Here is a 14,813-nt window from a genome sequence, read left to right on the forward strand (position 1 = left end):
GCTTGTTTACCTTCAAGCCTTTAAGACCCCAGACGCTATATCTTTTGACTGGGCACCATCAGCACTCTTCACCACATTTGCTTATGCACCCATTTGTCTTCAGTGATCATGTCAGGAAGGTGGATATCATGGAACGTCCATTTAGGCGAGTAAAGTATTCTTGTATTGAGGGAGTACTTCAGTGGAGGTCCAATGTCCATCTGCTAACTTACTACTAAACCTTTAAATATATGCACATAGATATATTTCTTCATTATCATATATAAATGTATTTACATATGTACATGCCTTTATTTAGACCTCTATGTATGCCCTTTGCCTCCTAGTTATTTCCTCTCTTTGCTTTTGTTTTCCTCTTGTCCAACTATCATGCTGAGCCTTCATTTGGGTTTCAGTAATTCCTCTCAGTTACATTGCCATGGATCACTCCCTAACAGACCTCCCACCCCCTCCTTGCCACTGGTTATGAATCACTCATTGTTCCCTTGTCCCTGGGTTGGTTAACACCACTTCCCTTCCCCCACCTCCACCTCTCCCATGTCCCCCTGGAACCATCAATCCAGTTGTTTTATACTCCACATTGTCTATCCAACCTATCTTATCTAGATTGACCTGCAGAGATAACAATATGCACATAAAAACTCGACAGCGCCAAAGTGACACAGAAAAACCAAGTGAAGACAGCAGCAGCAGCAGCAGCAGCAGCAGCAACAACAACAACAACAAAAAGCCAAGGACATACAAAATCTAAAAGAAGAGTGGGGAGAAAGAAAGAAAAGCCTATACATAGTTCAAGGTCTGCTTGTTGACCTTTAGAAGTGTTTTCCAGTTGAGTCTGATGTGGTGCAACGCCCTGACCCCAAAGTCTATTTTTGATACTGCCACGGGGCTTCCTGGTTCTGCTCCACTTGCTGTTCTATTGCACGTCCTTAGTGTATTGCCTCGGTGTGGTGGGGTCAGGTCGGGCAAAAATCCCACACTGTGTCTCCAGTGTTGTCCCATGTAGGGGTATGGGTCAGTGCAGGATGTCGCATCTCATACTGGGGCCGGCCATATGGTCCTCTCTGTGCATTGGCTGCTTTGAGTGGGGCTATTGTCCTCAGGGCTTGGTGGGCCTGGGTGTGCTCCACTCGCTTCCTCCCTCTTCATTTGCTTCTGCTTCTGTCTGGGTATGGTAGGTCAGTTATTTTCCCTCACCAGAAGGTCTATTGTCATTCCCTAGGGCACACCCTTCCATGGTGGTGTCAGGCTGATTCCTGTTGGGGCCGGTCATATAGTCCAGTCTTTTTATGGATTCCTCTGCATGTTATGTTGCCTTCCTGGTTTGGCACATCATAGTGGGGTCTGTATGCACATTCCAATTCTGTGGGGACACAACCAATACTCCCCTGGGTGGATTAGTGCCCTGTTTTCCCCATGTCAGCATCTCAGTTTCTCCCCAACCCGGGTCTCCTCCTCCTTCCCCCTTTCTCCTTCTTTATGTTGGACTCACATGTAGATCCCTGGGTGTGTTCTGCCCTCTCCCCAACTACCTATGCTTCCACCCATTTATTGCGAGATAAGTGTCTATTCTTCTGTTCCTGCCGTGCTGATTGTACTTACCTCAGGGGACTCATGTTATACCTGTCCTTTTGAGATTGGCTTACCTTGCTTAGCACGATTCCTTCCAACTCTTCCCATGAAACGACGTATAACATGTGATCGTTCATGCTTTTCAGTGCTGCATAGTACTCCATTGTGTGTATGTGCCAGAGTTTACTAATCCACTTGTCTATCAATGAAAACTTAGGCTGTTTTCAAGCCTTTGCAATTGTGATTTGTGCTGCAATAAACATTGGAGCAAAAATGACAGGTCATGTTTTATTTGTTACCACCTCTGGGTATATGCCCAGTGGAGGGATGACTGGGTCATAAGATAGATCCTTTTCCATTTTCTTTAAGTATCTCCAGATTGCTTTCCACCGTGGCTGTACAAATCTACATGACCACCAGCAGTGGAGGAGGGTTTCTATTTCACCACAAACCCTCCAACACTTGTTGTTCTCTGATTTACTGATTTGGGCTAGCCTCTGGAGTGTTAGGTGGTATCTCATGGTTGTTTTGATTTGCATTTCTCTTATGGCTAATGACCGGGACACTTTCTCATATGCTTGTTGGCCATATGAGTCTCCTCCCTAGTGAAAGTTATTTTCAGTTATTTTGCCCACTTCCTTAGGGGGTTAACTGATTTCCTCTTTTTCCAGGCCATGAAGGTGTTATAGATTTTAGTAATGAGCCCTTTGTCCGATGTGTCATTACTAAAAATCCTCTCCCAGTCTGTGGATTGTCTTGTCACCCTCTTGGTGAAGTCTTTCGAGGTGCACAGGTGTTTTATTCTTATTAATCCCATTTGTGGATTTCCAGTTCACCGGTGTGTGTACCCTTCCTTATTGTAGTGAGTCTATGTATTCCCTGAGCCAATGTTCTTAAGTTTGTCCTGATTCCCTCCTTTATGTTCCTGATGGTTTGGGGTTTAACTTCTAGGTCTGTGATCCACCTTGAGTTTATTCTTGTGCATGGGGTGAGGTAAACATCTTGTTCATTTTTCTACATGTGGATATCCATGGTTTCCAACACCACTTGTTTAAAAGGGCATCTGCTTCCCATTTGATGGTTTTGGGACCCTTGTTAAAGATCAGTTGTCTTTATGCTGATGGTTTTATTCCTGGGCTTTCTATTCTGTCCCACTGGTCTGAGGATCTGTCATTGTGCCAGTACCTCAGTGTTTTGACCACTGTAGCTGTGTAATAGGCATTAAAATCGGGTAAGGTGAGTCCTCTAACTTTGTCCTTCTTCTTGAGGAGTTCTCTGCTAATTCTGGGTTTCTTCCTTCTCCATAAGAAATTGGTGATCAGTTTTTCCAATTCTTTGAAGACGTTTGTTGGTATTTGAGTCGAAATAGCACTGAACTTGAAAAGTGCTTTGGGTAAGATTGTTATCTTTACTATGTTAAGCCTTCCAATCCACGAGCATTGGGTGTTCTTTCATTTGTGGAGGTTGCTTTTGATTTCCTGTAGTAGGGTCTTGTAGTTTTCCTTGTATAGTTCTTTAGTTGTTTTTGTTGTTGTTGTTGTTAAATATATTCCTAGGTATTTCAGTTTGTTCTTAGCTACTGTGAAGGGTACTTCCTTCTTGATTTCCTCTTTCATGGTCCTGTCAGATGAGTACAGCAAACCTGTCCGACTTCTGTTTGTTGATCTTGTATCCTGCCACTCTTCCATATTCTTCTATCGCTGTGAGTACTCCTGTTGTGTAGCTTTGGGATTTTCAATATACAGGATCATGTAGTCTGCAAATAGTAATAGTTTCACCTCCTCCTCTCCAATTTGTATCCCTTTGATGTCCTTCTGCTGTCTTATATTGTTACCTAGAACCCCCAGTATGATATTGAATATCAGTGGGAAAAAGAGGCATCCTTCTCTTGTACCCCTTTTCAATGGGATTGTTTGTGTCTTTTCTCCATTAACTATGATGTTGGCTGTTGGCTTTTCATAGATAGCTTGTATCAGCTTGAGGAATTAAAAATGCAGAATGCTTCACGAATTTGTGTGTCATCCTTGTGTAGGGGCCATGCTAATCTTCTCTATATTGTTCCAATTTTAGTATATGTGCTGCCGAAGGGAGCACCCACTTGTGAGGATTTTGTTCTTCTTGACATTAAGTTGTAATCATATGGAAGGCTACAATCCTTGATCTTCATCAACAAGTACTTTAGTTCCTCCTCATTTTTTAGCAAACAAGATTGTGTCATTTGCATATCACAAGTTGTTGGTAAGCCTTCCTCCAATACTGATGCAGCATTCTTCATAGAATCCAGCTTCTATGATTGTATAGTCTACATACAGATTGAACAAATATGGTGAGAGAATACAACAATAATGCACAGCTTCCCTGATTTTAAACCATGCAGTATGGCCTTCTTCTGTTCACATAACTGCATCTTGACCCATGTGCAACTTTCACATGAGTCCAATGAGTGTTCTGTAATTCTCTTTCTTCTCAAGGCTAGCCACAGTTTGTTATGATCCACAGAGTTGAATGCCTTAGCATAGTAATAAAACACAAGTAAACATCTTTCTGGTATTCTGTTTTCAAGCAAGACCCATCTGACATCAGCAATATCCTTTATTTCTTGTCCTCTTCTGAATCTGGCCTGAATCTCTGGCAGCTACCTGTCAATATATTGCTGCAACCATTATTGTCTGATATTAAGCAAAATTTTACTTGCATTTGATGTTAATGATATTGTTCTATAATTTAAGAATTCAGAATGGCCACTTATCTTTGCAATTGGTACAAATATGGATATCTTCCAGTCAATTACCCGAGTAACTCACTTCCAAATTTCCTAGCAATAGACAATTAAATCCACCCCTTTTCTGAACAGTTACTTTAGTGGCTTGTGAGTTGTTGCAATGCTGGAAGTAATTTCATTGATATTTCAAATGCCAACAGCATCACCCAAAGTGAACAGGTTTTAGTTGAGCTTCCAGACTAGGAACAGACTATGAAGAATGACTCAGCTGTCCACTTTTGAGGAAGTAGCCCCTGAAACTTATGAATAGACCAGAAATAACTTCATATACTGGAAGCACAACATTGTCAGAGATAGTGACAGGGGATGGGTACCTTGGGTAGGAATGCACTCAAAATATGCCTGAGGAAAAGCTGCCTTCTCAAAGTAGATTTGACCATGGTAATGTGAATGAAGTAAAGCCTGTGGGAATAAAGCCTTTGCGATCTTTGCTGATAGAACACAACTCAAAATGAGAAGGAACAGCTGAAAACATCAATTAATAATCAGAATTTGGAATACATGAAGTACGAATCTAGGAAAATTGGAAGTCTTCAAAAGTGCAAATGCATAAAGACCAATATCCTAGCCACCAATGAGCTGAAATGTACTGGTATTGGCATTTTTGAATCAGAAAATCATATGGTTTACTATGTTCAGAATGCCACAATGAAGAAGAATGGTGTTGCATTCATGAGCAATAAGGACATTTTAAGTTATAACTTGAATTACAATGCTGTTTGTGATAGAATTTTATCTGTCCTCATTCAAAGAAATCCAATCAATACAACTACCATTCAAATTTATGTACCAACCATGAAAGCTAGTGATGAAATTAGGGAATTCTATCAATCTGAAATTAATCAAACATACAGTCAAGATGCATTGATAATTATTGATTTGATTGCAAAACTTGGAAACAAAAAGGAAAGAGCAGTAGTTGGTAAATATGGTCTTGATGAAAAAACAAATAAGGGGGTATTCTGAGAAACAAAATGATGGAAGCAGGAGAAAGCACCAAGAGGTTTGTAAGAATTAAAGAAAATGTAGAAAAATACTGACATATGATTACACTAGTCTGTGTGGGTAAACTGGAAGGAACAGTTTCCAATCAGGATTAAAAAAAAAAAAAGAAAAATTCTTATATAAAACACAAAGGGAGAAAACACCCAGTACTATGTTCCTAATTGGACACTTTTGACCTAGTTTCTATCCAACCCTTGGTGACTCAGGCCATGTGCTATAGACTACCAGGACTTTACAGACTCTTTCCTTTTAAGGTACACAACATGCTTCATAGGCCACTTTAGAACAATTCGATGTGGAAATCCCACTAAGTGAATTGGGTTTTACTTCAAACGTACCAATAGCTGATCTATAGAACCAAAATACTCCCTTGGACTTAAGGCTGAAATGCTCTAGTGTGAGAAGAAGCAGATAACTGCTATTCAAATGTTATGGAATTGGTGGTCATTAGATTTTGGTTCCGATCTCTTGCTTTGAAGGTGTCCAATAAATGGTTGCCTAGGATTACCATATATTTACTATTTTAATGGTCTCTTTGTTTTCTTAAGACATACATTAATCCAGTAGGCAAGGATCTGCCCTTACAAATGAGCGTTATTGAAAGTTTTGCTTTATCACTACCTCCCACTGTTGTTGTAAACTGTGTCCTGTCACTTAAGAATTTAATCTGTACAAGTCAAAATTCATGTATTGCAACCTGAAAAACTGGTCTATACTTACTTGTATAATTTCCTTTTTTACACCAGTGTTTTAAATTCTTTACCATTGCCTAAATTAGTGACACTATCAGTAGAATTAACTTATGCCCCAGGGGTATAATTTATAATGTCCTCTATTATACAAATTGATTTTGCGTTCATACTTAATCATAAGACCTATTACAAGAACCATTCATTCTTACAATGTGACCAGCTATCAGAAGAATAGTGTCTAGGTTTAAAGGCTTGTCTTAAAACAATCAGTCATCTAAGTCAACTATCTGCTAAATCCATACAGGAGCATACCACCCTTTGTGTTCCAAGGATTGTAAATAATATACTCCAAGATCAAAGGAGGGAATTTTATTAGAACTTAATCTTGAACACTTGATTTACATAGGCTATAGATGACAGCGAAATTCCAAAATCCATTTTTAAAGACTGTACATGGCCTTAGCCTCCTGTGAATCTCCTCTGACCATTGATTAGGGATGTGAATAGTCTTGCTTTCAGAAAAAGTGCATTTAAAATGAATTATGCAGGTATATTTTGGCTTCAATTTAACATCATATCAATTGTTTTTCTTTTTGACCCATTTTAATTTGCTCTGCATTCTATTATCTTCTGCTTACCCTTGGATTGTGGTTATTCTACCTTTAATTTTGTTGCTGTTGTTGGGTTTTTGTATGATTTTCTTTATATGAAATCCAGGATAGGTAAATCTTTAAAGACAGTCACTAGACAGGGTTATGATACAGAAGGTTCGGGGGTACTGGGGAGCTAATAATAATGGGTGCAGGAATTAAGAAATGTTCTAACATTGGTTGCGTTCATGATTGCACAACTCCTTTAAATATATTTAAGCCAATGGTTTGTATGGGATATAAATTATATGCAATAAAACAGTCAAAATATTTATAACCTCCGAAAACTAAAAAGGAGTAGTTATATTCTGTCATACAGGATTATTATAAGTTCAGGAATTGGCTTGATAAACGTTTTTTTTGGTTTTATTTATTTTTGCTGCAAATATATCCATAAATGTGGTGGCACATACAGAAGGTGATGTTATGAAAACTTCTTAGACATAACCAAATACCCAAACAAATGAGTCACTGGGCCTGTGAGTATAGAACCGTAGGGTCAGGAGACATTGAATCCAACCTGCATAACATATTTTCCAAAGACAATCATCTATATCTTACGTTTACAAGTAGCAACTGTGGTCCAAGAAACGCATAAGCAGCCATCTGAAGATGCAAATATTGTTCTATCCCTGATCAGTGAAAAGAAGAGTTATAAAAATCTAAAGATAAATGGTAACAATTAGTCGAATGGAATATTGAACCATTGAAATATCAATCTCTGCAACCATGAGAAAAGAACTAGATGATGCCTGGCTACTACTACCAACTACTCTGAAGAGGATCATTAGAAGATCCTGAGTAGAGTGGGAGAAAAATGTGGAATAGGACTCAAAATCATAAAAGATATCAGGCTTATTTGGTGGATAGAGACTGTTGTGATCTCCAAGGTTATGTCCCTTAGTCACCCTTCAAGCATGGAACTGAACTCATCCTTATGTTACAGGAATACACAATTTTCCTAAGGCAAAAGGTTAGGGGAAAAGTATTGGAAACAGGAAACACTGGAAGGAAGTGGGATACTTGAGGGGATTAAATGCAATGATACTTGAGGGGATTAAAATGGATGAGTTGAAACAAAATGCATATAAACTGTTTAATGTAAAACTCACAAACTGCTTCACCCAAATAACAATACAAAGTGTAAAAACCAGCAAACAAAAACACAACACAAAACTAGTTAAATTAATGAAAATTTAGAAAATATACAAAACAGCAAATAGAAATATAAAAACTAGTACTAAGATTATTAGATGATATATTGAGAGGGAAAAGGAGTAGAATTAAACCAATAGTGAACCAATAGCTAAAACAGTGAAATAGTGAGCTTGAAGAGAAATCTATCAATATTAATCTGCTAAAAGAAAAATCAGAAAAAAATAATTAAAAAATTACAGAACATCTAATCTGAGAATTACATGGATCACCATCAAGAAGAATAGCTTAAGTGTGAAAGATATCCCAGAACAAGAAGAGAACAACAGAGAGAGCAAAAGGAAGAGTGAGAGAGAGAGAAATAACTCTCAAAAAGATATTGCTAGAATGCTTCCCTAACATCACCAAAGATAAAAAGGTATGCATTTAAGAAGCTTAACAAACCCCAAACAGGGTAGATCCCCCAAAAAAAATCACTAAAGCATTTCATAATGAAACATTCAAAAACCAAAGAAAAGGAAAGAATCCTGAGAGCAGCAAAATAGAATGTTACCTACAATTGAGAATCAAGAAGACTGCACTTTGGTTTCTCAGCAGAAACCATGTAGGGAAACAGGCAATTGGTTGACATTTATAAAATTTTTAAAGAAAAATTTACCAACCAAGAAACATACACCCAGGAAAACTGTCCCTTAAGTATGATGGCAAAATTAGGACATTTTCAGAGAAATATAAAGTATCCCAAGTGTGATAGGTAGGTTTATTGTGCCAACCTGGCCACTAGGAGCATGTAGGATTAATAAGGTCCCAGTTTGATTGGAGGGCAATGAAGTAAATGACTCGGCAAGGCCTGCCCCTCTCTCTCTTACTCTTTGGTGATTAGACCAGCGTGCCACTGCTTTAACTAGTTCCCTGCCTCAAATTGTGAGCTTCACTACCTGTGGGACAGAGTACCTGTGGATCATGTTGCTAGAGCTTGAGGTTCCTTTGAGACCTGCTTTGCCAGGCTGCTGGTGTATACACCGCTTGAGCTTGAGGCTGGTGGAGCCTGTCATCTTACATTACTTCAGTTGAATATCCCATATGGGTCTGTTCTGCTAAGCTCCTGAGCTGCTGACTGTTGGTGACCTGACCTGCTGTTTGCTGCCTATAGCCAAACTGCCTGCATTGACCTAGGGAAGACACAGCTGTCTGATTACTTGACCTTGGACCCAGAAGTCCTTGTGAGTTGAAGGACTTGTAGTATATTAACTGTTCCACAGAAGTGAGTTGAACTGAACCCTCTGTACTGCTGTGTGGACTAATTAGATGTTATATTCCTTCATGCTGTATCTATCTATCTATCTATCTATCTATCTATCCATCTATCTATCAAATCATAAGTGTCCTGGTTGTTCTTCTCTAGAGAAGCTTGTCTATCATACAAAGCAATGTAAATGTACAAGACTGAAAACAGAGAATGAGAGATAAATTTATAATGAAGAAGACAATTAACCCACAACACATTGTCATCAAGTCAATTCTGACTCATATAGAGGTTCCAAGGCTGCATATTGTTAAGAGAATAGAGAGTCTTATTTTTCTCCTGCAGAGCAGCTGGTGGATTTGAACTGGTGTTGTTTAGGCCTGCAATTCAGCATTTTTCCAAAAGGTCCATTGGGGCCACTTAATGAAGATAATTACCAAATAAAAGGAGGGGAATACTATAGTTACAGAACTTCAAAATGAAGAAAAAATCAAGTATATTTCAAAAACCTGCATGCTAAATGGGTGTGAGAGGGAGAGTTAGAGTATATCCACAAATATATATAAGTTTGACAAAAAATATTTCTAAATGAGTATTTACCTTTGCTGCAATTATATTCAAGAATGTAGTGAAGGATATAGAGGGCAATGTTATGACGATGTCTTAGACTTACCCAAACACCTTGAGAGAATAAGCTTGGAAGTTCAGAATTATAGTTTCAAGGGACACTAAGGTCAATTATCATACCACAGTCCACAAAAAACAATGTTCTACATCCTACTTTAGTAAGCAACAACTGGTGTTTTAGAAGTTTGTAAATGTCCATGTAAGGTGCAACTATTGATATCTTCCTGCATGGAGGAAAGGAGAGTGATGACAATGAAAGGCAGGTGAACTCCACTGCTGCGTACATATTACCCAAAATCCCTTCCTTTTCTCTCTCATTCAGCCTGTCACAGTGCTGAAAGGGAAGAAGGTCAAGGGCAAGAAGGTGGCCTCATCAAGAAGCAGGAGGCAAAGAAGGTGGTAAACACCACCTTCTTTGAGAAGCAGTGCAAGAACTTTGGCATCGGCCAGGACATCCAGCCTAAGAGACTTCATCTGGTGGTTGCACTACATCTGGCTGCAGCAACAGCAGGCTAACCTGTACAACCACTGAAGGTGCCCCCCACCATCAACCAGTTCACTCAGGCCCTGGACCACTGGACAGCTACTTAGCTGTGGGAGCTGGCCCTCATTGCTGGATGGAGATGAAGCAGGAGAAGAAACAGAGGCTGCCAGCCAGGGCTGTAAAGAAGGCTGCTGTCAAAGGGGACACCCCCACCAAGAGACTGCCTGTCCTGAAAGCTGGGGTCAACACTGTCACCTCCCTGGTGGAGACCAAGAAAGCTCAGCTGATGGTGATCATGCATGACATGGGCCACATCAAGCTGATAGTCTTCTGCTGGCCCTGTGCCGTAAAATGAGAGTCCCCTACTGCATCATCAAGAGCAAGGTCCAGCTGGGGTGCCTGGTTCACAGAAAGACTTATACCACTCTCATCTTCACAAATGTGAACTCGGGAAGACAAGGGAGCCCTAGCTAAGCTGGTGGAAGCCATCAGTACCAACTACAATGACAGATATGGTGAAATCTGCTGCCACTGAGATAGCAATATCCTGGGTCCCAAATAAATGGCTCACATCACCAAGCTGAAAAAGACCAAGGCCAAGAAACTCATCACCAAGTTGGGCTTGTGCACATGGCTGATTTTCTGTATACAATAAAACTAGTCCTTTAGGTTGAATGGTGCGTGTCTGGGGATCGAGGCAAGCATGTATTCAGAGCTGTAGGAAGTGCAAGTGTAACTGGTGAGTTTGTCAAATCTGATCCCATCTCAAAGCTGAGTCAGCAATAGGGGGAAGAAACAAAGACACATTTGTGTGTGTTGGGGTGGGTGGATTGGAAGGCACATAGAAAGAATTAGTCCAATGAGTGGGTCAATGAACCATATTAACATCCCTCTCTATGGCCCTGAAACCAGAAGAATTAGATGGTGCTGGCTAACACTACAACTGCTCTGAACAGGATAATATTAGGAAGTCATGGACCCAGAGCCCTGGTGGGCTACACATTGGGCTGCTACTTCAAAAGTCAGAAGTTTGAAACCACCAGCCTCTCCCTGAGAGAAAGACAAGGCTTTCTACTCCCATAATTAGTTATGGTCTTGGAAACCCACAGGGGAAGTTCTACTCTATCGTATAGGTTCACTAAGAGTCAGTAAAGACTCAATGGCAGCAAGTTGTTTTGTTTTGGGATAGTGTGGGAGGAAAATGTAAAAAAAAATCAAAAAGGAAAAGAGACTACACTTACTGATTAGAGAGAGATGTGTAAACCCAAAACTATGGCCCTTAATCACCCTTCAAGTTCAGAAAGGAACTCACCTTAGTGGCTCAAATTTCAGTCAAACAATTACAAGCTAAAAGGGGGAACAATTGAAGTATACGTAAATAAACATTTAATATTAAAAGACATGAAAAATTAATAAAATTTAAGTTTTGTTTTAAAGTCTTTTCTGCTTTTACACGTTCAACCAGTCTACTGGGAAGATCAGGAGCCCTGGTTGCATAGTTTTTAGGAGTTGAGCTGCATTACACAAGACCAGCAGTTCAAAACCACTAGGTGTCCTGCAGGAGAAAAATGAGACTTTATATTCCATAAAGAGGTACAGTCTAGGAAACCCAGAGGGGCAGTTCTACCCTATAGGATCGCTGTGAGTTGGAATTGACTTCATGGCAGTGAGTTTGGTTTTGTTTTACACTGGGAAGGTTGGCAAATCTGTTAGGAGTGACTGAACTGACATCTGGTACCCAATATTTTCATTATAGTAAACTGTTTAGTCTTTTTATTTCCTCTCTAAAACTCAAACCAAACCCATTGTCATCCAGTTGATTCTGACTCATAGCCACCCATAGGATAGGGTAAAACTTCCACTATGTGTTTCTAAGACTCAATTCTTTTCAGAAGCAGACAGCCCCAACTTTTTGCCTCAGAGCGACTGGTGGATTCAAAGTGCTAATTTTGTGGTTAGTAGTTCAGTGGGTAGCATACTACATCAGGTGCTAATTAAAGTAACAAATGGGCTGTTGTTGTCCATTAAGGTACATCTGCTGTTGCTTGGCAAGATGAGGTATGCCACACCTAAAGATAAGGCTGAACTCCTCTCACATTCTCTAGTGGTTTATAAATATGTACATAATATTATGGGCCCCATTGATATTTGCATGTGACTACCAAGGGAATCTTTAATTACAGGTGTTGGGAATGCCGGGTCCGAGGACCTTATACAGACATGGGCTGTCCTGAAATCATCAAGTGCCTCACCAAAGAGAAGCAGTTTCAGCCATCCCATTAGGAGTGAGATAATTAAGTGTTTGATCACTATGGCCTGTGAATTATGTTATAAATATCCAAAATTACCCACAGCAGAAAAGAGGTTCCTCACCTCTGTTTTATTAGGTTAGTGACCACGTTAGAGGCTAGGGTTACTTGTCCCAGATTTGGAACAAACATAAACTATCCAGGTTTAAGACAAGGGTTTTCAAACGGATTTTAACTGGGATCTTTGATCATTTTAATTTAGGTTGGCATTATGTAAACAATTTGAAGTGATGTACTTAACTCATGTATATATGTGATTCTCATCCTAAGTGGTGTGCACATGGACAAAACCTGTGGTGGATCAGCTAGAAAACTGGATGAGACTCTATCTTAAAGAATTTGTTCTTAAACTAAAGAGAACATTCTAGCTGAACTGCTTTTTATTCTTCCTCTGTACCACTGTGAGGTGATTCTAATCCTAAATTCCAAATAAAATAGTTTCCTGAAATTGTAAGAAATTATATATGGGGGGGTGGAATTTGGCAAAGGTATATCAGATTATCAGACAAAGGGTTAATTTCAAACATCTATAGAAAACTACAACTCCTTCATACACAACACCTACAACATCACACCTACAAGAAAACACAAATAACCCAATCAAAAATTGGCACAGGACATGAATAAACAATTTACTAAAGATGATATCCAGGTGGCCGGCAATCACATGAAGAAATACTTGCATTCATTAGCCATAAGAGAAATACAAAATTAAAACAATGTTGACATACCACATCACACCTACACTCTCAGCAAAATTAGAAAAAGAACAGAAAATAATAAATGTTGACGAGGATAGTGAGAGTTTGGAACATTCATACATTTCTGGTGGGATTGCAGAATGGAGCATTCCTAAACAGATGCAAATACAAATAATTTATGATCCTGCTATCTCCATATTTGGTATACACCCTAAAGGAATAAAGACCAAAGCATGAATATGCATATGCATACCCATGTTTATTGCAGCAATTTCTAAAATAGCAAAATGATGGAAACAAAAGTACATCTGTGGAAGAATGAGTAAATAAACGCTGGTACATACACACAATGGAATGTTATGCATCCTTAAATGGTGAGTCTGTCAAACACCTCAGGACATGGACAAAATTGCAAGACAGTAAGCTCAGCAAAGTTAATTAATCTCATAAAGATAAATATTTCATGACACCATTACTATAAAAAAAGATTATTGGGGGGGACCGGGGGAGCAGGGAAAAACAAAACAAAAAAAAGATGATCATACTAAGGGAAAAAACTGAAGACTAGGGGCACACGATAATATGGAGGAGAGGGAGAGGGAAGTAGGAGGCAGGTTGGGTGAAAAAAGGAAAAAAAAAATAGAAGAAAATGAAACACATATGGGGTGGGGTGGCATTTACTGGGGCACTGTTATTGTTCTGGTGTGATAGGCTGTGCAACTACATATAGTATTTTTTTCATATGTGTTATATTCTACAAATAACAGGGGCAATAATAATACATTAAAAAAATTAAGACAAGGGTCACTGCCTTAAAAACTCTTCAGATTTTTGACCCGTCAGATGTAAACACAAGTCTGAGTGGTTATAAAAGGAGGAAAAGTTTAAAAAAGTAAAAAAAAAGGTTATAAAAGGAAGGAAAAGTAAACCGACTTAAATTATTTTGTGACACACAAACTAGTTTGAAACAAACAAAAAATACAGTGGTATTACATCTGTTATTCTTTAGTTTTCTTTCTATCATCTATAGTTTTTACTATTCTCCCTTCCAGATAATAATACCAGAAAGGTCGCAATTTGTTACCCCTTAAGGTCAAGATATATAGAATAGAAACCCAAAGCCTAATTCCTGGACCTTATGTCTGGACATTGTCATAAATGACTAGTTTTAAAATGTTCAATATTTAGGTGCCCAACTGGAAATATGTTACTATAATGAATATCTTCTTCTCATTAATAATTTAAAATATCTTGAAAGTAAAAGAAATAAATTATCAAGAGAATGAGGTGGATAAAATGGGAATCGTTTAAAAGAAAAACCTAGCCTATGTTTCTCCTTTTAAAATCATTCCTTCATTGGTAGAGAACCACTGATATAAAGTATGTTTTAAGCAAGTGCGGTGAAGAAAGCTGATGGTGCCCAGCTATCGATATAACGTCTGGGGTCTTAAAGGCTTAAACAAGTGGCCATCTAGTTCAGAAGCAACAAAGCCCACATGGAAGAAGCACACAAGTCTGTGTGATTGCAAGGTGTTGAAGGTATCAGGCATCAAAGGACAAAAATCATCATTGTGTGCTCACCTTCCCCAT

At 39.0% G+C, this 14,813-nt stretch overlaps 1 protein-coding gene, 1 non-coding gene and 1 pseudogene across 7 annotated transcripts in view; 1 reads left to right on the forward strand and 2 right to left on the reverse strand.

The window, feature by feature from the left end:
• LOC105979763 overlaps positions 1-10,868 on the forward strand; it is a 42,998-nt pseudogene extending 32,130 nt beyond the window's left edge.
• ARHGEF9 (Cdc42 guanine nucleotide exchange factor 9) overlaps positions 1-14,813 on the reverse strand; it is a 308,501-nt gene that overhangs the window by 154,319 nt on the left and 139,369 nt on the right. The gene's annotated exons all lie outside the window — the stretch shown is intronic.
• Positions 3,560-3,666, reverse strand: LOC115872321. The gene has a single exon (XR_004047800.1). It is a non-coding gene; the product is annotated as a U6 spliceosomal RNA (small nuclear RNA).

This window comes from Echinops telfairi, unplaced genomic scaffold, assembly GCF_000313985.2.
Source record: "Echinops telfairi isolate 266 unplaced genomic scaffold, ASM31398v2 ScPeMD7_7423;HRSCAF=8461, whole genome shotgun sequence".
In the NCBI taxonomy this organism is placed as follows: Eukaryota; Metazoa; Chordata; class Mammalia; order Afrosoricida; family Tenrecidae; genus Echinops; species Echinops telfairi.